Genomic DNA, 26,038 nt, shown 5'->3' on the forward strand with positions numbered 1-26,038 from the left:
TAAAATTAACTGCATGACTCTTCATAGCCCTATATGTAGAATTTCATTCTGAACTATGAGACAGTTGTGACCCCATTCTACCTCAGTGCTCATGGCAAGAGTAAGACTCCTGTTTGACGTGCTGTGCACTGCATGGAATGGCGGCAACATCAGATTCATTGATGCTTGAGAATCAAAAGAATATGACGATAAGATTTAAAATCAAAATCTCATTGAACACTTCAAGGAATGTATTACAGGAAGAGGGGGAAAGCATGTATGACTAATAGAAGGTGGTGGCACAGATCAAATAGACCTGTGTGCTAAAACTTATCACAAATTTCACATTGAATGGAACAGTTTAAACAGGCTGGAGGAAGCAGACATGCCAGCCCAAACTTTTTGAATTTGAGCATTCTGTTCGTAAACATCAGCAAAATTGTGGGAAACATGTTTATTCTTTCTCTTTTATTGCACAGAACCATACGATTAGACTGTTTTGATGAGGAATTTAAAGATTACGAGTCGTGTCCGTTTGACTCACCGTTTGATACCATAGGTTGGTACGATCTTCGTTCGAGAAGGAAAAGGGATGTTCCAGATACAGAAAATCGTCAAACCATTTACCACAAAGTCCGTTTCTGGTTAGTATTAATTAATGCAGTTAACATTTTTAGCTCGACATGATTGCACAATGGAGTCAATAAGAAAATTCCATCTGATATTCCACATAAATTTTAAGTGGATATTTAAGCAGCTCATTTCTTTTTCACGCTGTATGCTGCTTTTAAGAATGGTTGTCTTATTGTCGAAATGTTTAGCTTTGACTCCATGGCTTCTTCCATTAGTTCACATTGAAACACATGTTTCTTCAGCCAAAAATGCACGTTTACCGGTGTAGCTTGACTAACCTTCCCCTGTGGTCGTTCCCCTGAACTCCCCTGCAGTAGCTCCCCTGAAAAACAACTATACCATTTTGGATACTGTTCCGGGGGATGACTTAGCAGGGGTATGCAGTAGGGTGCAGGTCTCTGGCACAGAGTCTGTCCCTCTTGCACAGAAGGGAAGCGGGGATAGGAAGAGAGTGATAGTCATTGGGGACTCAATAGTTCGAGGGACTGATAGAAGATTTGCCGGGAACGAAAGAGACTCACGATTGGTGTGTTGCCTACCAGGTGCCAGGGTCTGTGATGTCACGAATATCCTGGGTGGGAAATTGGCTAGTGCCATTCGGTTGGATTTAAACGAGCTCAGAAGGGGGATGGGAAACTGAGGTGTAGTCCTAGTACCCAGGAGGATGAGCATAGGGAGGACATGGTCAGGACCTCACTGTCACAGAAGTGTGCTGGCAGACAGCAAGCTGGATTGAAGTGTGACGACTTTAATGCCGGGAGTAACCGGAATAATGTAGGTGAGGTTGCAGCTTGGATAGGTACCTGGGACTTCGATGTTGTGGCCATTTCGGAGGCATGGATAGAGGAGGGTCAGGAATGGATGTTGCAGGTTCTCGGGTTTAGATCTTTCATTAAGGTCTGGGAAGGTGGTAAAAGAGGGGGAGGTGTGGCTTTGTTGTCAAGGACAGTATAACGGCGGCTGAAAGAACCTTTGAGGACTCGTCTACTGCGGTTGTATGGGCTGAGGTTGCCAAGGAAGGTTTGTCGACTGAGTCAGTGTGGGTGGAAGTTCAGAACAGCAAGGCAGCAGTCACTTCACTGGGGGTTTTCTACGGACCCCAAGTAGCAGTTGGGAGATTGAAGAACTCATTGGCCGGCAGATTGTTGAAAAGTGCAAACGTATCAGGGTTGTTGTTATGGGTGATTTCAACTTTCCCAATATAGATTGAAACCTCCTCAGTGCAGATGGTTTGGATGGAGCCGTTTTTGTCAGGTGTGTTCAGGAGGGTTTCCTGACTCAGTATGTGGACAGGCCGACGAGGCGGGAGGCCATTTTGGATTTGGTGCTCGGCGATGAGCCAGGACAGGTGTCAGATCTTGTGGTGGGAGAACACTTTGGCGACAGTGACCGCAGGAGCCTCCCATTTACCATAGCCATGGAAAGGGAAAGGAGCAGTTACCAGGGGAAGATATTTCACTGGGGTCAAGGAAACTATGATGCTATCAGACAGGAGTTGGGAAGTACAGATTGGGAGCAATTGTTCCACAGAAAGTGCGCAGCAGACATGTGGAGGCTGTTCAAGGAGCAGTTGTTGCGAGTGATGTATAAATTTGTTCCTCTGAGACAGGTAAGAAGGGGTAAGATTAAGGAGCCTTGGATGACGGGTACAGAGGTGCTTCTTGTCAAAAAGAAAAGGCAGCGTACGTAAGGTGGAGGAAGTGAGGGTCTGGCACAGCTTTAGAGTATTACAGGCCTGCTCGGAAGGAGCTCAAAAGATATTGCCTGTTCAATTGTTACCTGTTACAACCTTTGCGTCCACGCTTGCTCATTCAATGGTGTCAAGATGCCAGCAGTGCATGTACCTTCTCCATCCCGTAATGCCGTCAGCTCACACAAGACATAGTCCTTACTTAAAATCTTCTGATCACCCAAAGTTCATTGTAGTGGACATTTTTGCTATCTATCATGAAACGAAAACTGATTCTGACTGGGATGACCTGCAGTGCAAATGAATATAATCTGCGAAACGAGATTCCTTATGGGCTTGCAGCCGCTACAAATAGTTGCTTTTCAAAGACGTTGCATACATAAATTTTTTTCTCCTATCACCTCAGATTATTTTTTTGTTTATGCATGTTGTCTGGGTTTCCAGTCAGGCGCATAAACACAGGTTGATGCAGTCACTGTTACAACACGGTATTGAAGGAGAATTTGTGATCTTTGGAGTTTCATTACAGTGTATGAAGGAGTGCACCATCAAGCCACTTCAGAGCACTACTGGCGACAAATTGTTGCAAGTTTTCAAGTGTTACCGATCGTCACATAAAATATGGCCTTTTTGTTGTTGCGCTATTCATCTTAACTGCACCATGTCTAGTATTTAGGCTTGGAAACTATTTCAAGGTTTTTGATTTACTTGTTCAAAATCATTTATGATTGTTGTCATGATATCTACAATATGTTATTTTGATTGGACATAGATGATTGGATCTGTCTTGATGGAAATAATGTATGCGCTTATAAAACCCCTTCTGGGCAAGGTAGGTGCTCAGTGGTTAGAGCTGCTCATGCACTGGGGAGCCAATTGAGATTCCAGTCTTGGGTAACTATCTGTGTGGAATTGACACGTCCTCCTCGCGTCTGCGACGGGCTTCCGCCAGGTGCTGCAGTTTCCTCCCATTGTTCAAAGATGTGCAGGTCCTTATATGTGATTTGTGAAGCATTTCTTAAATGTTTCAATCCTGCCAGCATCCAGTGCCTTGGACAAAATAACTGGAGATGAATAAAAGATACAGTGCCTTTTGACACCATTTCCTGCTGGATTTTCATCAATCCTGCTTTATATCGGTGACAACTTCCATGACTTTTTTTTGATGCTATGTCTGAATTGACAGTCTAGTTCCAAATATTTGTTGTGCAGTATTTCAAGGTCTCTATTATAGCATACCCACGAATGTCCACTTCAAAAGATACTTCCATATCATAGAATCCCTACGGTGTGCAAACAAGCCCCTTTTGACCCAAGAAGTCCACGGCCACCCTCCAAAGAGCGTCTCACCCTGACTCATCCCCTGACCCTTTCCTCAGTAACCCGACATTTCCCATGACGAACACACCTAACCTACACATCCCTAAACACAATAGGCAAGTTTGGCATGGCCCATACACCGAGACTGCACATCTTTGGACTGTGGGAGGAAACCAGAGCACCCAGCAGGAACCCATGCAGGCATGGGCAGAATATACAAACTCCGCACAGAAAATCGTCCAACGGTGGGATCGAACCTGGGTCCCTGGCGCTGTGAGTCAGCAGTGCTAACCACTGAGCCACCGTGCTGCCCTTGGAGTTAGACAGAGCTTGCTTGTTCCTGGGTGGCCTCAAACTGCCAACCTCCACTTAGTGGCAAAAGTGCTGACCAACTGCACTCATCTTCACTGGTTTTTGCTTTGTATCATTGAATTCAACCCTTCAAACTCTATGATAAATATTTAAATTTCCATTGATATGTGAGCGTTGTTTTTCGTACGCAGTATTGGTTTATTATGTTTCATTGGTACATAATGAATATTTTATGTATATGCAAATGGGCAAGTTGGTAATGATGCAGTCCACAGACCTGGAGGATAATAACACTGTCCTTCAATCGCCCACGATGCCCTCTGCAAATTGGTAGAAAACAAAAATTTCTCTAAAATTCATCTCTCCTCCCGTCAGTCGATCAAAATTAATTCAGGATTTTGTACAGGCCAATAACCGTAAGATTACACGAGCCGAAACCAAACTACTGGCTCATATTAGTTCAGTAAAGTGAAAGGGCAACAATAGAGGTAGTAGGAACTGCAGATGCTGGAGAATCTGAGATAAGAAGGTGTAAAGCTGGATGAACACAGCAGGCCAAGCAGTATCATCCGGCTCTACACCTTGTTATCTCAGATTCTCCAGCGCCAATTTTCTGAAGTAGGGTCTCGTCCCGAAACATCAGCTTTCTTGCTCCTCTCATGCTGCTTGGCCTGCTGTGTTCATCCAGCTCTCCACATTGGGCAACAATAGAGTATGCTTTAAGTCACTGGATATGTTACGTGGGTTTGTCTTCCTTAGGGTGGAGTTAGTGGAACCGAAAAAGATGTCTCCCTCACAGCGTTCGTGACAAAAGAATTGCATCGTTCCTTGGCGGCCTTTCAACAGAAGAATATTCAGAGATTTCCCGAGTGGTAAGAATGTAACTTCTTTTACTTCTCTTTATCTCACTTTTTCCAACAATTGGAAAATAGATTTTAGAAATAACATCGAGCTGATGAAGTGTGAAAAGAAGAATAATTCCAAGCAGTGGTGGGAGTTGGTCAGTGAGGTGGGAGGAGTGGATAGGTGGGAGAGAAGGCGGACAGGTCATGGAGGCGGGGATGAGGGGAGGAACTAGTCTTGGGATGAGGCTGGCGGGTGGGGAGATTTTGAGGGTGGCCAAGTCCACATTGAGGCTATTGAGTTGGAAGCTCCCGAGGCGGAATATGAGGTGCTGCTCCTCCAGTTTCTGGGTGGTTTGGTTGTGACACTGGAAGAGGCCCAGGATGGACATGTCATTCAGGGAGTGGGAGGGGGAGTTGAAGTGATGCAATGATTTGGACATGAAAATACAAGGTGTGGTTAGTAAGTTTCCCAATGATTGAAGGTGTAGTCGCCAGCCAAGAAGGTCACCTCAGAATACAATGGGACATTGACAAGGGCCAATATACTGAGGAATGGCAGATGGTGTTGAGGTTAGTCAAATGTGAGGTGCTACATTTTGGAAAGGCAAATCAGGGCAGCACATTTACACTGAAGGTTGTGGGGAGTGTTGCTTAATAAAGAGACACTGGAGTGCAGTTTCATAGCTCCATCAAAGTACAGCCACCGGTAGAAAGGATACGAAGGAGACATTTGGTGTGCTCGCCTTTATCGGTCAGTGCATTGAGTATAGTAGTTGGGAGATCACTTAGCAGCCATATAGGACGTTGGTTCGGCTGCTTTTGGAATACTGCAAACGATTTTGGTCTCCTTGCGAGAGGAAGGATGTCGGCGCAACCTTGAGGGCCGAAGGGCCTGTTCTGCGCTGTATTGTTGTATGTTGTAAACTTGAAAGGGTTCAGAGAAGATCTACAAGGATGTTACCAGCATCGGAGGTTGGAGGTATACCGTGGGCTTGAACAGGCAGCTATTTCTTGGAACTTTGGAGTTCAGGGCTGACCATATAGAAGTTTATACAATTACGAGGGATGTGGATAGAGCGAACAGCCAAGATCTTTTCCCCGGGTTGCTGGAATCCAAAACTGGAGGGAATAGGTTAAAAATGAGAGAGGGAAGATTTAAAATGGACCGGATTTTTTTCATAGTGGTGCATGTATGGAGTGAGCTGCCAGAGGAAGTGGTGGAGGCTTGTACGTTTAAAAGGCATGTGGATGGGTATATGAATAGGATGGGTTGAGAGGAATATGGGCCAAATGCTGGCAAATGGGACTAAATTAATTTCGGATATCTGGTCAACATAGACAAATTGGGCCAAAGGATCTGTTTCCCGACTGTACATCTCTCTGATTCTAAGTGTCTTTTTTCTTAACCACGTGGCCCATAATTAGAAAAACTTGAATCAGTATTTGGGAATGTGACAATTCTAATTGGATCTGTTTGATGAAATTAACTCTGTAGGTAATGGTGGTTGAATTCTGATTCGTCAAATTTGAGTTTATTGCAGCATCTTCTTGAATAGAGGAAACACATGTAATCAAAATTGAAAATCAAAACTTGGTAAAATTTTGCATTGGAAATACATGACCAGCCATTGGAGGAGATTCATGACCATTGCATTCAAGTGAGAACAACAAATGCGATTCAGTGACTCAGTGAAACGGGATGCAGTGACTTCGTGAAATTGGATGCAGTGACTGTGTGAACTGGGATGCAGTGACTGAGGGTAATGGGATGGAGTGACTGAGGGTAATTAGATGCAGTGACTGAGTGAAATAGGATGCAGTGACTGCGGGAAATGGGTTGTAGTGACTGCGGGAAATGGGTTGTAGTGACTGCGGGAAATGGGTTGTAGTGACTGCGGGAAATGGGTTGTAGTGACTGAGGGAAATGGGATACAGTGCCTGATGGAAATGGGATACAGTGCCTGATGGAAATGGGATGCGTTGACTGATGGAAAGGAGATGCAGTGACTGTGGGAAATGGCATGCTGTGTCTGAGGGTAATGGAATGCAGTGACTGAGGGGAATGGGATGCCGAGACTGATTGAACTGGGTTGCAGTGACTGAGTAAACTGGGATGCTGTGACTATGTCTAATGGGATGCAGTGACTGAGGGAAATGGGATCCAGTTACTGTGGGAAATGGGTTGCAGTGTCTGAGTGAAATGGGATGCAGTGACTGAGTGAAATGGGCTGCAGTGAATGTGTGAACTGGGATGCAGTGACTGATGGAGATGGGATGCTGTGACTGAGTGAAATGGGATGCTGTGACTGAGGGTAATGGGAGGCAGTGACTGAGGGAAAGGTGATTCCGTGTGTTTGGGAAATGGGATGCGGTGACTGTGGCGAATGGGATGCAGTGACTGTGGGAGATGGAATGCAGTGACTGAGTGAAATGGGATGCTGTGACTGAGGTTAATGGGATGTTGTGACTGAGGGAAAGGAGATGCAGTGACTGTGGGAAATGGCATGCTGTGACTGAGGGAAATGGGATGCTGTGACTGACGGTTTTGGGATGCAGTGACTCTTAAATGGGATGCAGTGAAGTGGGCTGCAGTGACTGTGCGAAATGGGTTGCAGTGACTGTGCGAAATGGGTTGCAGTGACTGAGTGAAATGGGATGCAGTGACAGAGGAAAGGAGATACACTGACTGTGGGAAAAGGGGTGCTGTGACTGAGGGTAATGGGATGCAGTGTCTGATGGAAATGGGATCCAGTGACTGAGGGAAATGGGATGCAGTGTCTGAGTGCAATGGGATGCAGTGTTTGAGTGAAATGGGATGCAGTAACGGAGTGAAATGGGATGCAGTAACGGAGTAAAGGAGATGCGGTGACTGTGGGAAATAGCCTGCTGTGTCTGAGGGGAATGGGATGCAGTGACTGTGGAAATGGGATGCAGTGACTGTTAAATGGGCCGCAGTGACTGAGTGAAATGGGCAGCAGTGACTTAGAACATAGAACATAGAACATAGAACAGTACAGCACAGAACAGGCCCTTCAGCCCACAATGTTGTGCCGACCATTGATCCTCATGTATGCACCCTCAAATTTCTGTGACCATATGCATGTCCAGCAGTCTCTTAAATGACCCCAATGACCTTGCTTCCACAACTGCTGCTGGCAACGCATTCCATGCTCCCACAACTCTCTGCGTAAAGAACCTGCCTCTGACATCCCCTCTATACTTTCCACCAACCAGCTTAAAACTATGACCCCTCGTGCTAGCCATTTCTGCCCTGGGAAATAGTCTCTGGCTATCAACTCTATCTATGCCTCTCATTATCTTGTATACCTCAATTAGGTCCCCTCTCCTCCTCCTTTTCTCCAATGAAAAGAGACCGAGCTCAGTCAACCTCTCTTCATAAGATAAGCCCTCCAGTCCAGGCAGCATCCTGGTAAACCTCCTCTGAACCCTCTCCAAAGCATCCACATCTTTCCTATAATAGGGCGCCCAGAACTGGACGCAGTATTCCAAGTGCGGTCTAACCAAAGTTTTATAGAGCTGCAACAAGATCTCACGACTCTTAAACTCAATCCCCCTGTTAATGAAAGCCAAAACACCATATGCTTTCTTAACAACCCTGTCCACTTGGGTGGCCATTTTAAGGGATCTATGTATCTGCACACCAAGATCCCTCTGTTCCTCCACGCTGCCAAGAATCCTATCCTTAATCCTGTACTCAGCTTTCAAATTCGACCTTCCAAAATGCATCACCTCGCATTTATCCAGGTTGAACTCCATCTGCCACCTCTCAGCCCATCTCTGCATCCTGTCAATGTCCCGCTGCAGCCTACAACAGCCCTCTATGCTGTCAACGACACCTCTGACCTTTGTGTCGTCTGCAAACTTGCTGACCCATCCTTCAATCCCCTCGTCCAAGTCATTAATAAAAATTACAAACAGTAGAGGCCCAAGGACAGAGCCCTGTGGAACCCCACTCACCACTGACTTCCAGGCAGAATATTTTCCTTCTACTACCACTCGCTGTCTTCTATTGGCCAGCCAATTCTGTATCCAAGCATCTAAGTTCCCCTGTATCCCATTCCTCCTGACCTTCTGAATGAGCCTTCCATGGGGAACCTTATCAAATGCCTTACTGAAGTCCATATACACCACATCCACAGCTCGACCCTCATCAACCTTTCTAGTCACATCCTCAAAAAACTCGATAAGGTTTGTAAGGCATGACCTACCCCTCACAAAGCCGTGAAATGGGATGCAGTGACTAAGGAAAGGAGATGCAGTGACTGTCTGAAATGGGACGCAGTGACTGAGTGACCTGGGATGCAGTGACTGAGTGAAATGGGATGCATGACTGATGGAAATGGGATGCAGTGACTGAGGGGAATGCGATGCAGTGACTGAGGGGAATGCGATGCAGTGACTGAGGGGAATGCGATGCAGTGACTCATGGAAATGGGATGCTGTGACTGAGGGAACGGAGATGCAGTGACTGTGGAAATGGCTTGCAGTGACTGAGTGAAATGGGCTGCAGTGACTGAGGGAAATGGATGCTGTGACTGAGGGAAATAGGATGCAGTGACTGAGTGAAATGGGATGCAGTGACTGTGTGAAATGGGCTGCAGTGTCTGTTTGAACTGTAATGCAGTGACTGTGTGATCTAGGATGCGGTGGCCGAGTGAAATGGGGTGCAGTGGCTGAGTGAAATGGGATGCAGTGGCTGAGTGAAATGGGATGCAGTAATTGGTGGAAATGGGATGCAGTGTCTGTGGGAAATGGGATGCAGTGACTGTGTCAAATGGATGCAGTGACTGAGTGTAATGGGATGCAGTGACTGATCGAAATGGGATGCGGTGACTGACAGTAATTGGATGGAGTGACGGACGGTAATGGGATGCAGTGACTGAGGGAAACGGGACGCAGTGTCAGAGTGAAATAGGATGCAGTCAATGAGTGAAATGGCCTGCAGTGATTGAGTGAAGTGGGATGCAGTGACTGAGGGAAATGGGATGCAGTGGCTGAGTGAAATGGGATGCACTGACTCTTGGAAATGGGATGCAGTGACTGTTGGAAATGGATTGCAGTGACTGTTGGCAATGGGATGCAGTCACTGTTGGAAATGGGATGCAGTGACTGATCGAAATGGGATGCAGTGACTGAGTGAAATGCGCGTAGTGACTGATAGAAATCGGATACAGTGATTGATGGAACTGGGATGCAGTGACTGACGGAAATGGGATGCGGTGACTGTGTGAACTGGGATCTGGTGACTGTGTGAAGTGGGATGCGGTGGCTATGTGAACTGGGATGCAGTGGCTGAGTGAAATGGGATGCAGTGGCTGAGTGAAATGGGATGCAGTGGCTGAGTGAAATGGGATGCAGTGACTGAGTGAAATGGGATGCAGTGACTGAGGGAAGTGGGATGCAGTGACAGAGCGAAATGGGATGCAGTGACTGAGGGAAATGGGATGCAGTGACTGGGAAATGGGATGCAGTGACAGTGGGAAATGGGATGCAGTGAAAGTGGGAAATGGGATGCAGTGACAGTGGGAAATGGGATGCAGCGACTGATGGAAATGGGATGCAGTGTCTGAGTGAAATGGGATGCAGTGACTGAGTGGAATGGGATGCAGTGACTGAGTGAAATGCGATGCAGTGACTGCGTGAAATGAGATGCAGTGGGGAATGAAATGGGATGCAGTGACTGGTGGAAATGAGATGCAGTGACTTAGGGTAATGAAACGCAGTGTCTGTGGGAAATGGGATGCTGGGACTGAGGGTAATGGGATGCAGTGACTGAGGGTAATGGGTTGCAGTGACTGATGGAAATGGAAGCAGTGACTGAGAGAAATGGGATGCAGTGACGGAGGTACTGGGAAAGAGTGACTGAGTTAATAGGGATGCAGTGCCTGAGCGGGCTTGGGGTGCAGTGACTTAGGGAAATGGGATACAGTGCCTGAGTGAAATGTGACGCGCTGACTGAGTGAAATGGGATGCAGTGACTGCGTGAAATGGGATGCAGTGAATGAGTGAAATGAGATGCAGTGACTGAGTGAAATGCGCGCAGTGACTGATAGAAATCGGATGCAGTGACTGATGGAACTGGGATGCAGTGACTGACGGAACTGGGATGCGGTGACTTTGTGAACTGGGAGGTGCTGACTGTGTGAACTGGGATGCGGTGACTGACGGAAATGGATGCAGTGACTGAGTGAAATGGGACGCAGTGACTGAGTGAAATGTAATTGCCGTGACTGTGGAAAGGAGATGCAGTGACTGAGGAAATGGGATGCTGTGACTGAGGGAAATGGGATGCAGTGACTGGGAAATGGGATGCAGTGACAGTGGGAAATGGGATGCAGTGACTGATGGAAATGGTATGCAGTGACTGAGGGAAATGGGATGCAGTGACTGACGGAAATGGGATGCAGTGACTGAGGGAAATGGGATGCAGTGTCTGAAGGAAAGGAAATGCAGTGTCTGTGGGATATAGGATGCTGCGACTGAGGGAAATGGGATGGAGTGACTGACGGAAATGGGATGCAGTGTTCTAGCGAAATGGGATGCAGTGACTGAGTGAAATGGGATGCAGTGACTGAGTGAAATGGGATGTGCTGACTGTGTGAACTGGGATGCGGTGACTATGTGAACTGGGATGCAGTGGCTGAGTGAAATGGGATGCAGTGGCTGAGTGAAATGGGATACAGTGGCTGAGTGAAATGGGATGCAGTGACTGGTGGAAATGAGATGCAGCGACTTAGGGAAAGGAAATGCAGTGTCTGTGGGAAATGGGATGCTACGACTGAGGGTAATGGGATGCAGTGACTGACGGAAATGGATGCAGTCACTGTGGGAAATGGGATGCAGTCACTGTGGGAAATGGGTTGCAGTGACTGAGCGCAATGGGATGCAGTGACTGAGGGAAATGGGATGCAGTGACTGTGGGAAATGGGATGCAGTCACTGTGGGAAATGGGATGCAGTGACTGATGGAAATGGATGCAGTGACTGAGTGAAATGGGATGCACTGACTGAGTGAAATGGGATGCAGTGACTGAGGGCAATGGGATGCAGTGACTGAGGGCAATGGGATGCAGTGACTGAGGGCAATGGGATGCAGTGACTGAGGGAAATGGGATGCAGTGACAGTGGGAAATGGGATGCAGTGACTGATGGAAATGGGACGCAGTGACTGAGTGAAATGGGACGCAGTGACTGAGTGAAATGTAATTGCTGTGACTGTGGAAAGGAGATGCAGTGACTGAGGAAATGGGACGCAGTGACTGAGGGAAATGGGACGCAGTGACTGAGGGCAATGGGGTGCAGTGACTGGGAAATGGGATGCAGTGACAGTGGGAAATGGGACGCAGTGACAGTGGGAAATGGGACGCAGTGACTGAGTGAAATGGGACGCAGTGACTGAGTGAAATGGGACGCAGTGACTGAGTGAAATGGGACGCAGTGACTGAGTGAAATTGAATTGCCGTGACTGTGGAAAGGAGATGCAGTGACTGAGGGAAATGTGATGCACTGACTGAGTGAAATGGTATGCAGTGACTGAGTGGAATGGGATGCAGTGACTGAGTGGAATGGGATGCAGTGACTGAGTGGAATGGGATGCAGTGACTGATTGGAATGGGATGCAGTGACTGAGTGAATTGGGATGCAGTGACTGAGTGAAATGGGATGCAGTGACTGAGTGAAATGCGAGGCAGTGACTGCGTGAAATGAGATGCAGTGGGGAATGAAATGGGATGAAGTGACTGCTGGAAATGAGATGCAGTGTCTTAGGGAAATGAAATGCAGTGTCTGTGGGAAATGGGATGCTGGGACTGAGGGTCATGGGATGCAGTGACTGATGGAAATGGAAGCAGTGACTGAGTGAAATAGGATGCAGTGACGGAGCTACTGGGAAGGAGTGACTGAGTTAATAGGGATGCAGTGCCCGAGCCGACTTGGGGTGCAGTGACTTAGGGAAATGGGATACAGTGCCTGAGTGAAATGCGATGCACTGACTGCGTGAAATGGGATGCAGTGAATGAGTGAAATGAGATGCAGTGACTGAGTGAAATGCGCGTAGTGACTGATAGAAATCGGATACAGTGATTGATGGAACTGGGATGCAGTGACTGACGGAAATGGGATGCGGTGACTGTGTGAACTGGGATCTGGTGACTGTGTGAAGTGGGATGCGGTGGCTATGTGAACTGGGATGCAGTGGCTGAGTGAAATGGGATGCAGTGGCTGAGTGAAATGGGATGCAGTGACTGAGTGAAATGGGATGCAGTGACTGAGGGAAGTGGGATGCAGTGACAGAGCGAAATGGGATGCAGTGACTGAGGGAAATGGGATGCAGTGACTGACGGAAATGGGATGCAGTGGCTGTTTGAAATGGGATCCTGCGACTGAAGTTAATGGGATGCAGTGACTGAGGGTAATGGGATGCAGTGACTGAGGACAATGGGATGCAGTGACTGAGGGCAATAGGATGCAGTGACTGACGGAAATGGCATGCAGTGACTGACGGAAATGGCATGCAGTGTCTGTTTGAAATGGGATCCTGCGACTGAAGTTAATGGGATGTAGTGACTGAGGGTAATGGGATGCAGTGACTGAGTGAAATGAGATGCAGTGACTGAGGGAAATGGGATGCAGTGACTGAGGGAAATGGGATGCAGTGACTGGGAAATGGGACACAGTGACAGTGGGAAATGGGATGCAGTGACTGATGGAAATGGGACGCAGTGACTGAGTGAAATGCGATGCAGTGACTGCGTGAAATGGGATGCAGTGAATGAGTGAAATGAGATTCAGTGACTGAGTGAAATGCGCGCAGTGACTGATAGAAATCGGATACAGTGACTGATGGAACTGGGATGCAGTGACTGACGGAACTGGGATGCGGTGACTTTGTGAACTGGGATGCGGTGACTATGTGAACTGGGATGCGGTGACTATGTGAACTGGGATGCAGTGGCTGAGTGAAATGGGATGCAGTGGCTGAGTGAAATGGGATGCAGTGGGGAGTGAAATGTGATGCAGTGACTGGTGGAAATGAGATGCAGTGACGAAGGGAAAGGAAATGCAGTGTCTGTGGGAAATGGGATGCTGCGACTGAGGGTAATGGGATGCAGTGACTGAGGGTAATGGGATGGAGTGACTGATGGAAATGGATGCAGTGACTGCGTGAAATGGGACGCAGTGTCTCAGTGAAATGTGATTCAGTCACTGAGTGAAATGTGATTCCGTCACTGAGTGAAATATGATGCACTCACTGAGTGTCCTGTGATTCAGTCACTGAGTGAACTGTGATTCAGTCACTGAGTGAACTGTGATGCAGTGGCTGAGTGAAATGGGATGCAGTGGTTGAGTGAAATGAGATGTAGTGACTGAGTGAAATGAGACGCAGTGACTGAGTGAAATGGGATACAGTGACTGAGGGACATGGGATGCAGTGACTGCGTGAAATGGGACACAGTGACTCAGTGAAATGTGAGTCAGTCACTGAGTGAAATGTGATTCCGTCACTGAGTGAAATATGATGCACTCACTGAGTGTACTGTGATTCAGTCACTGAGTGAACTGTGATTCAGTCACTGAGTGAACTGTGATTCAGTCACTGAGTGAACTGTGATGCAGTCACTGAGTGAAATAGGATGCAGTGGCTGAGTGAAATGGGATGCAGTGACTGAGTGAAATGGGATGCAGTGAATGAGTTGAATGAGATGCAGTGACTTATGGAAATTGGATGCAGTGACAGCGTGACATGAGCTGCAGTGTCTCATGGAAATGTGATGCAGTACCTGAGGGAAATAGGATGCAGTGACTGAGGTACAGGGAAGGAGTGACTGAGTTCATGGGGATGCAGTGCCCGAGCGGACTTGGGGTGCAGTGAGTGAGGGAAATGGGATACAGTGCCTGAGCGAAATGGGATGCAGTGACTGAGTGAAATGTGATGCAGTGACTGAGTGAAATGCGATGCAGTGACTGAGTGAAATGCGATGCACTGACTGAGTGAAATGCGATGCACTGACTGAGTGAAATGCGATGCACTGACTGAGTGAAATGTGATTCAGTCACTGAGTGAAATGGGATGCAGTGACTGAGGGAAATGGGATGCAGTGACTGAGGGAAATGGGATGCAGTATTTGTAGGAAGGAGGATGCAATCACTGAGTGAAATGCGATGCAGAGACTGAGGGAAAGGAGATGCTGTGACTATGGGAAATGGGATGCAGTGAGTGTGGGAAATTGAATGCATCGTCTGTGAGATACGGGAAACAGTGACTGATGGGAATGTGATGCAGTGACTGTGGTGAAGGAGATGCTGTGATTGAGAGAAATGGGATGCAGTGACTGTTTGAAATGGGGTGCAGTGACTGCTTGAAATGGGATGCAGTGACTGAGTGAAATCGGATGCAGTGACTGACGGGAATGTGATTTAGTCACTGAGTGAAATTGGATGCAGTCGCTCAGTGAAATGGGATGCATCACTGAGTGCAATGGGATGCATTGACTGGGTGAAATGGGATGCAGTGACTGAGTGAAATCGGATGCAGTGAATGACGGAAATGTGATGCAGTGACTGAGCGAAATGGGATGCAGTATTTGTGGGAAGTAGGATTCAATCACTGATTGAAATGAGATGCAGAGACTGTGGGAAAGGAGATGCTGTGTCTACGGGAAATGGGATACATTGAGTGTCGCAATTTGAATGCAGCGTCTGTGAGACACGGGAACCAGTGACTGATGGAAATGGGATGCTGTGACTGTGGTGAAGGAGATGCAGTGATGGAGTGAATTGGGATGCAGTGACTGAGTGAAATGTGATGCAGTGACTGAGTGAAATGTGATTCCGTCACTGAGTGAAATATGATGCACTCACTGAGTGTACTGTGATTCAGTCACTGAGTGAACTGTGATTCAGTCACTGAGTGAACTGTGATGCAGTCACTGAGTGAAATCGGATGCAGTGGCTGAGTGAAATGGGATGCAGTGACTGAGTGAAATGAGATGCAGTGACTGAGTGAAATGAGATGCAGTGACTGAGTGAAATGGGATGCAGTGACTGAGGGACATGGGATGCAGTGACACACGGACATGGGATGCAGTGACAGAGTGACATGAGCTGCAGTGACAGAGGTACTGGGAAGGAGATTCTGAGTTAATAGGGAACGGAGTGCACTGACTGAGGGAAATGGGATACAGTGACTGACTGAAAAGGGACGCACTGACTGAGTGAAATGGGATGCAGTGACTGAGGGACATGGGATGCAGTGACTTAGGGACATGGGATGCAGTGACTTAGGGACATGGGATGCAGTGACACACGGACATGGGATGCAGTGACTGAGGGAATTGGGATGCAGTGACTGCTTGAAATGGGATGCATCACTGAGTGCATTGGGATGCAGTGACTGGGTGAAATGGGTTGCAGTGACTGATGGAAATTGGATGCAGTGACAGAGTGACATGAGCTGCAGTGTCTGATGGAAATGTGATGCAGTGACTGAGGGAAATTGGATGCAGTGACTGAGGGAAATGGGATGCAGTGAGTGTGGGAAATTGAATTCATCGTCTGTGAGATACGGGAAACAGTGACTGATGGAAATGTGATGCAGTGACTGTGGTGAAGGAGATGCAGTGATTGAGTAAATGGGATGCAGTGACTGAGTGAAATGTGATGCAGTGACTAAGTGAAATGTGATCCAGTGACTGAGTGAAATGTGATGCAGTGACTGAGTGAAATGGGATGCACTGACTGAGTGAAATGGGATGCACTGACTGAGTGAAATGGGATGCAGTGACTGAGTGAAATGGGATGCAGTGACTGAGTGAAATGGGATGCAGTGACTGCGTGAAATGCGATGCAGTGACTGAGTGAAATGTGATTCAGTCACTGAGTGAATTGGGATGCAGTCACTGAGTGAAATGGGATGCATCACTGAGTGAAATGGGATGCAGTGACTGATGGAAATTGGATGCAGTGACAGATTGACATGAGCTGCAGTCACTGAGTGAAATTAGATGCATTGTTTGATGGAAATATGATGCAGTAACTGACGGAAATGAGATGCAGTGACTGAAGGAAATGGGATGCAGTGACCGAGTGAAATGAGATGCAGTGACTGAGCGAAATGGGATGCAGTATTCGTGGGAAGTAGGATTCAATCACTGATTGAAATGAGACGCAGAGACTGTGGGAAAGGAGATGCTGTGTCTATGGGAAATGGGATACATTGAGTGTCGGAATTTGAATGCAGCGTCTGTGAGACACGGGAACCAGTGACTGATGGAAATGGGATGCTGTGACTGTGGTGAAGGAGATGCAGTGATGGAGTGAATTGGGATTCAGTGACTGAGTGAAATGTGATGCGGTGACTGAGTGAAATGTGATTCCGTCACTGAGTGAAATATGATGCACTCACTGAGTGTACTGTGATTCAGTCACTGAGTGAACTGTGATTCAGTCACTGAGTGAACTGTGATTCAGTCACTGAGTGAACTGTGATGCAGTCACTGAGTGAAATGGGATGCAGTCACTGAGTGAAATGGGATGCAGTGACTGAGTGAAATGGGATGCAGTGACTGAGTGAAATGGGATGCAGTGACTGAGTGAAATGAGATGCAGTGACTGAGTGAAATGAGATGCAGTGACTGAGTGAAATGAGATGCAGTGACTGAGTGACATGAGCTGCAGTGACAGAGCTACTGGGAAGGAGTTTCTGAGTTAATAAGGAATGGAGTGCACTGACTGAGGGAAATGGGATACAGTGACTGACTGAAAAGGGACGCACTGACTGAGTGAAATGGGATGCAGTGACTGAGGGACATGGGATGCAGTGACTGAGGGACATGGGATGCAGTGACTGAGGGACATGGGATGCAGTGACTTAGGGACATGGGATGCAGTGACACACGGACATGGGATGCAGTGACTGAGGGAATTGGGATGCAGTGACTGTGTGAAATGGGATGCAGTGACTGAGTGCAATGTGATGCAGTGACTGAGTGCAATGTGATGCAGTGACTGCTTGAAATGGGATGCATCACTGAGTGCAATGGGATGCAGTGACTGGGTGAAATGGGTTGCAGTGACTGATGGAAATTGGATGCAGTGACAGAGTGACATGAGCTGCAGTGTCTGATGGAAATGTGATGCAGTGACTGAGGGAAATTGGATGCAGTGACTGAGGGAAATGGGATGCAGTGAGTGTGGGAAATTGAATTCATCGTCTGTGAGATACGGGAAACAGTGACTGATGGAAATGTGATGCAGTGACTGTGGTGAAGGAGATGCAGTGATTGAGTAAATGGGATGCAGTGACTGAGTGAAATGTGATGCAGTGACTAAGTGAAATGTGATCCAGTGACTGAGTGAAATGGGATGCAGTGACTGAGGGAAATGGGATGCAATCACTGAGTGAATTGCGACGCAGAGACTGAGGGAAAGGAGATGCTGTGATGATGGGAAATGGGATGCAGTGAGTGTGGGAAATTGAATGCAGCGTCTGTGAGATAAGGGAAACAGTGACTGATGGAAATGCGATGCAGTGACTATGGTGAAGGAGATGCAGTGATTGAGTGAAATGGGATGCAGTGACTGAGTAAAATACGATGCAGTGACTGAGTGAAATGTGATGCAGTGACTGAGTGAAATGTGATGCAGTGACTGCGTGAAATGGGATGCAGTGACTGTGGTGAAGGAGATGCAGTGACTGACTGAAATGGGATGCAGTGACTGACTGAATTGGGATGCAGTGACTGAGTGAAATGGGATGCAGTGACTGAGGGAAATGAGATGCAGTGATTGTGTGAAATGGGATGCAGTGACTGAGGGAAATGGGATGCAGTGACTTCGGGAAATGGCTTGCAGTGACTGCTTGAAATGGGACGCAGTGACTGATGGAAATGGGACGCAGTGACTGAGGGAAATGGGATGCAGTGACTGAAGGAAATGAGATGCAGTGTCTGAGTGAAATGGGATGCAGTGAGTGTGTGAAATGGGATGCAGTGACTGATGCAAATGGGATACATTGACTGAGGGAAATGGGTTGCAGTGACTGAGGGAAATGGGATGCAGTGACTGAAAGACATGGGATGCAGTGACTGAGGGAAATGGGATGCAGTGACTGAGGGAAATGGGATGCAGTGACTGAGGGAAATGGGATGCAGTGACTGAGGGAAATGGGATGCAGTGACTGAGGGAAGTGGGATGCAGTGACTGAGTGAAATGGGATGTATTGACTGATGGAATTGGGGTGCAGTGACCACATCAGTACTGGGTGATGATCCTGGCCAGGTGTTAGATTTCAAAGTCGTTGATCACCTTAGTGATAGCGATCACAATTCTGTGATGTTTACTTCAGTGATGGAAAGGGATAGGTGTACACCACTGGGCAAGAGTTTTTGCTGGCGGAAAGGCAATTACGAAGAGATTATGCAAGATTTAGGGAGCATAGGATGGGGAAGGAAACTGCAGTCGATGGGCACAATAGAAATGTGGAGCTTATTCAGGGAAAAGCTCCTGTGTGTCCTAGATAAGTATGTATCTGTCAGGCAAGGAGTAAGCTGTAGGGTGCGGGAGCCGTGGTTTACAAAGGAAGTGGAATCTCTGGTCAAGAGGAGGCAGAAGGCTTCTGTTACTTTCAGATGTGAAAGCTCAGTTAGGGTGATTGAGGGTTACAAGGTAGCCAGGAAAGACCGAAAGAGAGAGCTCAGAAGATCCAGGAGGAGACATGAGAAGTTGTTGGCGGATAGGATCAGGGTAAACCCTCAGGCTTTCTATCGGTATTTAAGGAATAAAAGAATGACAAAAGTAAGATGAGGCCCAATCAAGGATAGTAGTGGTAAGTGGTGTGTGGAGTCAGATGAGATAGGGGAAGCGCTAAATGAATATTTTTCAACAGTATTCACTCTTGAAAACCACAATGTTGTCGAGGAGAATACAGACATACAGGCTACTGGACTAAGTGGGATTGAGGTTCACAAGGAAGAGGTTTTTGAAATCCTACAGAGGGTGAAGACAGCTATGTCCCCTGGGCCGGATGGGATTTACCCTCGGATTCTCTGAGAATCCAGGGAGGAGATTGCCGAGCCTTTGGCATTGATCTTTAACTCATCATTGTCTACAGGAATAGTGCCAGATGACTGGAGGATAGCAATTGTGGTTCCCCTGTTCAAGAAGGGGAGTAGAGACAACCCTGGTAATTATCGGCCAGTGAGCCTTACCTCAGTTGTTGGTAAAGTGTTGGAAAAGGTTATATGGGATAGGATTTACAATCATCTAGAAAAGAATAAATTGATTCGGGATAGTCAGCACGGTTTTGTGAAGGGAAGGTCGTGCTTCACAAACCTTATTGAGTTCTTTGAGAAGGTGACCAAACAGGTGGATGAGAGTAAACCGGTTGATGTGGAGTATATGGATTTCAGCAAGGCGTTCGATAAGGTTCCCCATAACAGACTATTGTACAAAATGCAGAGGAATGGAATTGTGGGAGATATAGCAGTTTGGATCGGAAATTAGCTTGCTGAAAGAAGACAGAGGGTGGTAGTTGATGGGAAACGTTCATCCTGGAGACCGGTTACTGGTGGTGTACCGCAAGGGTGGGTGTTGGGTCCACTGCTGTTTGTCATTTTTATAAATGACCTGGATGAGGGCGTAGAAGGATGGGTTAGTAAATTTGCAGGTGACACGAAGATCGGTGGACTTGTGGATAGTGACAAAGGATTGGTTGCAGAGGGACATAGATCACCTGCAGAGCTGGTCTGAGAGGTGGCAAATGGAGTTTAATGCAGACAAGTGTGAGGTGATGCACTTTGGTAGGAGTAACCAGAAGGCAAAGTACAGGGCTAATGGTAAGATGCTTAGTAGTATAGATGAGCAGAGAGATCTTGGTGTCCATGAACACAGATCCTTGAAAGTTGCCACCCAGGGTGACAGGGCTGTTCAGAAGGCATACAGTGTTTTAGCTTTGATTAATAGAGGGATCGAGTTCCGGAACCAAGAGGTTATGGTGAAGCTGTACAAAACTCTGGTGCGGCCGCACTTGGAGTATTGTGTACAGTTCTGGTCACCGCATTATAATAAGGATGTGGAAGCTTTGGAAAGGGTGCAGAGGAGATTTACTAGGATGTTGCCTGGTATAGAGGGAAGGCCTTAGAATGAATGGCTGAGGGACTTGAGGCTGTTTTCATTAGAGAGAAGAAGGTTGAGAGGTGACTTAATTGAGACATATAAAATAATCAGAGTGTTAGATAGGGTGGATAGGGAGAGCCTTTTTCCTCGGATGGTGACGGCGAACACGAGGGGGCATAGCTTTAAATTGAGGGGTGAAAGATATAGGACAGATGTCAGAGGTAGTTTCTTTACTCAGAGAGTAGTAAGGGAATGGAACGCTTTGCCTGCAACAGTCGTAGATTTGCCAACTTTAGGTACATTTAAGTCGCCATTGGATAAGCATATGGGCGTACATGGAATAGTGCATGTTAGATGGGCTTGAGATCGGCATGACAGGTCGGCACAAGATCGAGGGCCAAAGGGCCTGTACTGTGCTGTAATGTTCTATGTTCCTTGGCTAGCTCTCCCTGTGCTCCGTGTGATTTAACTTCCCTCTTGGACTACCGTGAGGAACCTTCTTGAACGCCTTACTGAAGCCCGTATGCGTCCATCTTTCTGCCTTAATCAATGCTCTTGATTACTACTTTAAAAAACTCAATCAAATTACATGAGTTATGATTTCCTGTGCACATGTGTCCTCGGATCCCATGGACTGTTTCCTGTTCTAACAGTCTTCAAATGGGGGATCTTGTCAAAAGCTTTGCTGATGCCCAAGTAGACTGTATCAAATGCATTCCCCTCATGCACACAACTAGTTAGCTCTTCAGTCATAGATTCATAGAGTCATACAGCACAGAATCAGGACCTTCAGTCCCAATCATCTGTACTGATTAGGTGTCCCAAACTTAACCGGTCCCATTTGCCTGTGTTTGGTATCCGTCTAAACCTTTCCTAATTGTGTACCTGTCCAAATGTCTTTTAAATACAGCAATTTTATCTGCCTCGACCACATCTGTTGGCAGCTCCTTCCATTCACGAACCCCACCCCCCCCCCCCCCCACCCCTTGTGGAAAGTTGGTTGAAAGTCAAAGCTGTGAATGTTAGAGATTCATCAACAAACCTCTTGCTGTCAACTGAAAGAAACCAGAGCTGATAAATCTCATTAGTAAACAAAATCATGGTTCTCCAGATTTAGTAACCATTATTTAGTAATTCCTCTTTTAATGGCTCTCACACAGTTGGCTGTCACTGAGGGGACTTCTCCTTGTACATTTCCTGCCATTAACCCAGTGCACTCTACAGGGACAGAAGACAGTAAAACTAAATAAAGAAACTCTAATTCAAAGAAAGAAGAATTATGGAAATGTCCTGCCCTCACCCCTTCTTTCCTCACAACCGCTCCCCACCCCTTTCACAAAGAACGATCAAACGAATGCTGTTGTAACATCTTACTTTGTTCCAATCCCAGTTGATTTGTTGCTGAAACAGACTTTCTTGCTATTGGTCCCTTTGCACTTAATTATTCCAATGCACCCTGCGCACCTCCCGCTTTCTATTCTCGATAAAATCAGGGTCTTCTGCTGTTTGTGTTAACCGTTCATAGCACATCCTGTGCCCCTTGACCTGCATCAAATCCAAGTTCAGCAAATCCTCAATTTTAATATTAATTAATAAACTCTAGTTTCGGTTTCAAATCCCTCCACGGTCTTGAATCCCTCCCCTAATCTCTGTAATCCCCTCCAGTCTCCTAGTTTTCAGAGCTATCTACAGTCTTACACTGACTCATTCCTGAACATTTCCAGTTGTAGTTAGCTCACAGGTGGCATTGCTGTGAGCTGCCAAGGTACTAACACTGGAATTTCTTTCCTCAACCACTCTGTCCCTCAACCAGTTATTCCTCATTTCGGACACTGAGCATGAGTGACCTGCAGTGAGGTCTCAAGGAATTGGAGCCAGTTCACCAGAGGATGAAGTCACACTCCATTTCAGCTACAGGGGATTCAGATGAGAACTGCAATGGGGATGGGGTGGCCGACAGAAGAAGGATTGGTGCATTGGCAGGTTAGAAAGCCTGCCATTAATGTCACGGAGCATGAAAGACTCTGGCTTCAATCTGGCGCAGTGTTTGGAACCCATCCACTCCAGCACTGAGTTGTGGCCAACCTGATAAAAACAGTTACAGATTGAGTCATGACTGGTATCTCTGCTCCAGAAAAAGCAGAAGCCAATGAAATGGCTGCAAGGTCAGACTCATGTCATCATGCCCAGCAATTCCAGTGCTCAAAGTGCAGTGCATTTCCAGCACTGCTGCCCAGGGCTGGGTGGTGGGGTGGGTGGTGGGGGTGACAGTCACAGCAAGAAGTGGCAGTGATGCAATGGGTCATGAACGACCTGTCTGCAAGTGCCCTTCCCTTATTGCCAATCCTTTGCCTTGTTAGTGCCCTTGCTAACATTGCTGGTCAGCCAGCCAGCCCTGATTTCTGCCACACCTTGCTGTTGTGGTACAGTCGTGGGTGGGCCCTTCTGGAGCTAGAGTTACTCAGGATAAACACAATAAAAATCATCAGCTTTCACCTGCAGTGCCACAGTCACAGGGATCGCACTCTGTGGGAGCATTAAGCAAGAAAAAGGCACCTGTAATACTGGTATGAAGGAAATAAATGAGGGCAGTTGATATTTGCATGCATTATGGCATAGATTGTTCAACATTATTGTTTTGAAATATCGATATTGTGATGGCATTTACTGTTGTTTGTAGACAAGTGGTGCAGTGGTAGTCAACAGCCAAGGAGAGGGAAGGTTCAGCCTTGTTAGTGGAATTTGAGCTTACATTTACCTGTATTACAGTTGGTCGAGTGGATCACAGAAAGTCTGGCAACAAAAAAGCTGCAATGGTTACCTCCTCACTGCTTCCAACTCCTCCTTTTTCTCAGCTGGTGCCCTATCACTGGCAGCGACAGCGTACCCTCATGATGCCAAGGTTGGAGACTATCAAGAATCATGATGACACCGGCCCTTCTCTGTACTGCAGGACTGCCCCAGAGTGCTCCAGGCAGCAGAAACAACATTGAACTACTCCAGTGGTCTGCACCATTACATTTCCTGTGGTACTTTATTTAGCCCCTCTGAGTGTATAATACACACTCCCATATGGACCACGTCATCAAACAAAGGCTCTTGTCACCTCCTCATTACTTCAAGTTGTTCAAATGAGGATGGCAGGGCAGAATATTGAAGAATTATTACAAAGTCTTCTGTTCAGTATCCTGCTGCTTTCTGACAAGGAAAACTGAAATGTACTTGATTTTCATGTAATTTTGATTCCCATTACAGGTCCTTATGGGAACAGGAAAAATGACAAGCTGGAAAATTTTGCAAGTAATCTTTGGGCCAGCCTGGAATCTTCCCATCCTCTGGCCATGACCTTGTGACCCTGCTTGGAGGTTGTAGTTTCAGTTTCAGAAGTGATCAATTCCAGTGAGGATGTCTGTACCAAGGTGAAAGCTCACGCTTCACGACGGGAAAAATGGCTCCATTCAGACTCTGGAGATTCAGGTGTCCCACTGAGAATCGTTGTCTCCTTCATCATTCACCTTATTCCAGTCACCTGTCCTGCTCTGTGTGATTTCTGTCCATTCTCTCAGTCATGCTTGCCTGAGGGGATAGCCACTACTGTAGCCCTGTTGTTGACTTGTGCAGTATCCTCACAGTCAGGGAATGCTTCCCCATTCCTGAGAGATTTCAGCTGGCTTAAACAGCTCTGAAAACCACTGAACACTTTTACAAGAGTCAGCGGAAATCCACTTGCATCTAACCTGTAAGTAGTTGGTGATATCTCTATCCTCACTGCACTGGATTAAGAGAGGATTGTAACTGGAATACTGAGGTCAAAACATATACCATTAGCATCCAAGCAGCATTACGCATACTTCCATCAGAATGTGAATCAGATGACAGGGATTATACCTAGCACTTGGAGAACTGACAGAAACCCCAGGTTACCTTGTCAGGAAAGTTCCAGTGAATGAAGTGCCAACCGAGCACTTACCATTCGGGGGCAGTCTGTGGCTAAAACCCCACTCACTGAGAGATGCTGGCCAAACAGAGACTAGTGTCTCGCCATTGCAGGTGGTGCCACAAGGAAGGGTGGCTGATGCTGGTACTGCAATTAATCCAATGCTATTCGTGAGTCATGAACAAATTGGAGTCGTGGGAGAGGTTTTCTGGCCAGGGAATCAGGAGGTTGTAAGAAAAGGTAGTCAGGTGCTATCTGTTTGCCATCGCTACTAATATGGCATGGCGGATCAATGGTTAGCACTGCTGCCTCACAGCTCCAGGGACCCAGGTTCAATTCCAACCTCAGGTGACTGTCTGTGTGGAGTTTGCACATTCTGTATATGTCTGCATGGGTTTCCTCTGGGTGCTCCAGTTTCCTCCCACAGTCCAAAGATGTGCAGGTTAGATGGCTTGGCCATGCTAAGTTGCCCAGAGTGTCCAGGTATGTGTGGGTTAGGTGGGTTATAGTGGAATGGGTGTGGGTGGAATGCTACATCCAGCTCTACACCTTGTTATCTCTATTGTAGAGCATCTATGTGCCCCACTGTTATTTTACTATCATGCCAGATGTGTAGTATGTGATTTCTCTGCAAGTTGGTATGACAAATTAAAATGATGAGACATTTTTATTCTCTTAATGATAAAACTCAAAATTCCAACTGCACCTATGTCAACTCCTGTGCTGTGACATGTCTTTACAGATTGAAAGGTGCATTTTATTTCAGTTGGGATGATTCTTGGATTTCTGCCAGACTTCAGCAGTTTGAGGTTTGCTGTGACAATTCCATGCCTTTTGACCTTCAACACAATCACAGTGAAAATGACGTGGAAATTACAATATGGATACTGTGTGTGTGTGTGTGTGTGTGTGTGTGTGTGTGTGTGTGTGTGTGTGTGTGTGTGTGTGTGTGAGAGAAAGAGAGAGAGAGAAGAGGGAGTGTGTGTGTGTGTGTGTGTGTGTGTGTGTGTGTGTATGTGTATACCTTGTGATATTTGATATAATCATTTGATATAATCAGTGGCGTTACTTTGGAGAGGTTTTGGTCTCCCCTTTGAATATTGAAGTAGAATGTAAAGCTCTTCCAGAAGTTCGCTCATGACATAGAACATCAGTCTGATGAAAACCTCCCTCTTCCCCTTGCTACTAT

The 26,038-nt window shown here is 46.8% G+C and overlaps 1 long non-coding RNA gene across 2 annotated transcripts; it reads left to right on the forward strand.

Annotated features, from left to right (window-relative positions):
* Nucleotides 1-492: 492 nt before the first annotated feature.
* Nucleotides 493-25,450, forward strand: LOC132207860 (uncharacterized). 2 transcript variants are annotated; one of them, XR_009443919.1, is made up of 3 exons: nt 493-623; nt 4,694-4,806; nt 23,682-25,450. It is a non-coding gene; the product is annotated as an uncharacterized LOC132207860 (long non-coding RNA). The 2 variants fall into 2 exon arrangements; XR_009443920.1 differs by having other exon boundaries at nt 23,768-25,450.
* The last annotated feature ends 588 nt before the right edge of the window (nt 25,451-26,038 follow it).

Source organism: Stegostoma tigrinum, unplaced genomic scaffold (genome assembly GCF_030684315.1).
Source record: "Stegostoma tigrinum isolate sSteTig4 unplaced genomic scaffold, sSteTig4.hap1 scaffold_180, whole genome shotgun sequence".
Taxonomy (NCBI): Eukaryota; Metazoa; Chordata; class Chondrichthyes; order Orectolobiformes; family Stegostomatidae; genus Stegostoma; species Stegostoma tigrinum.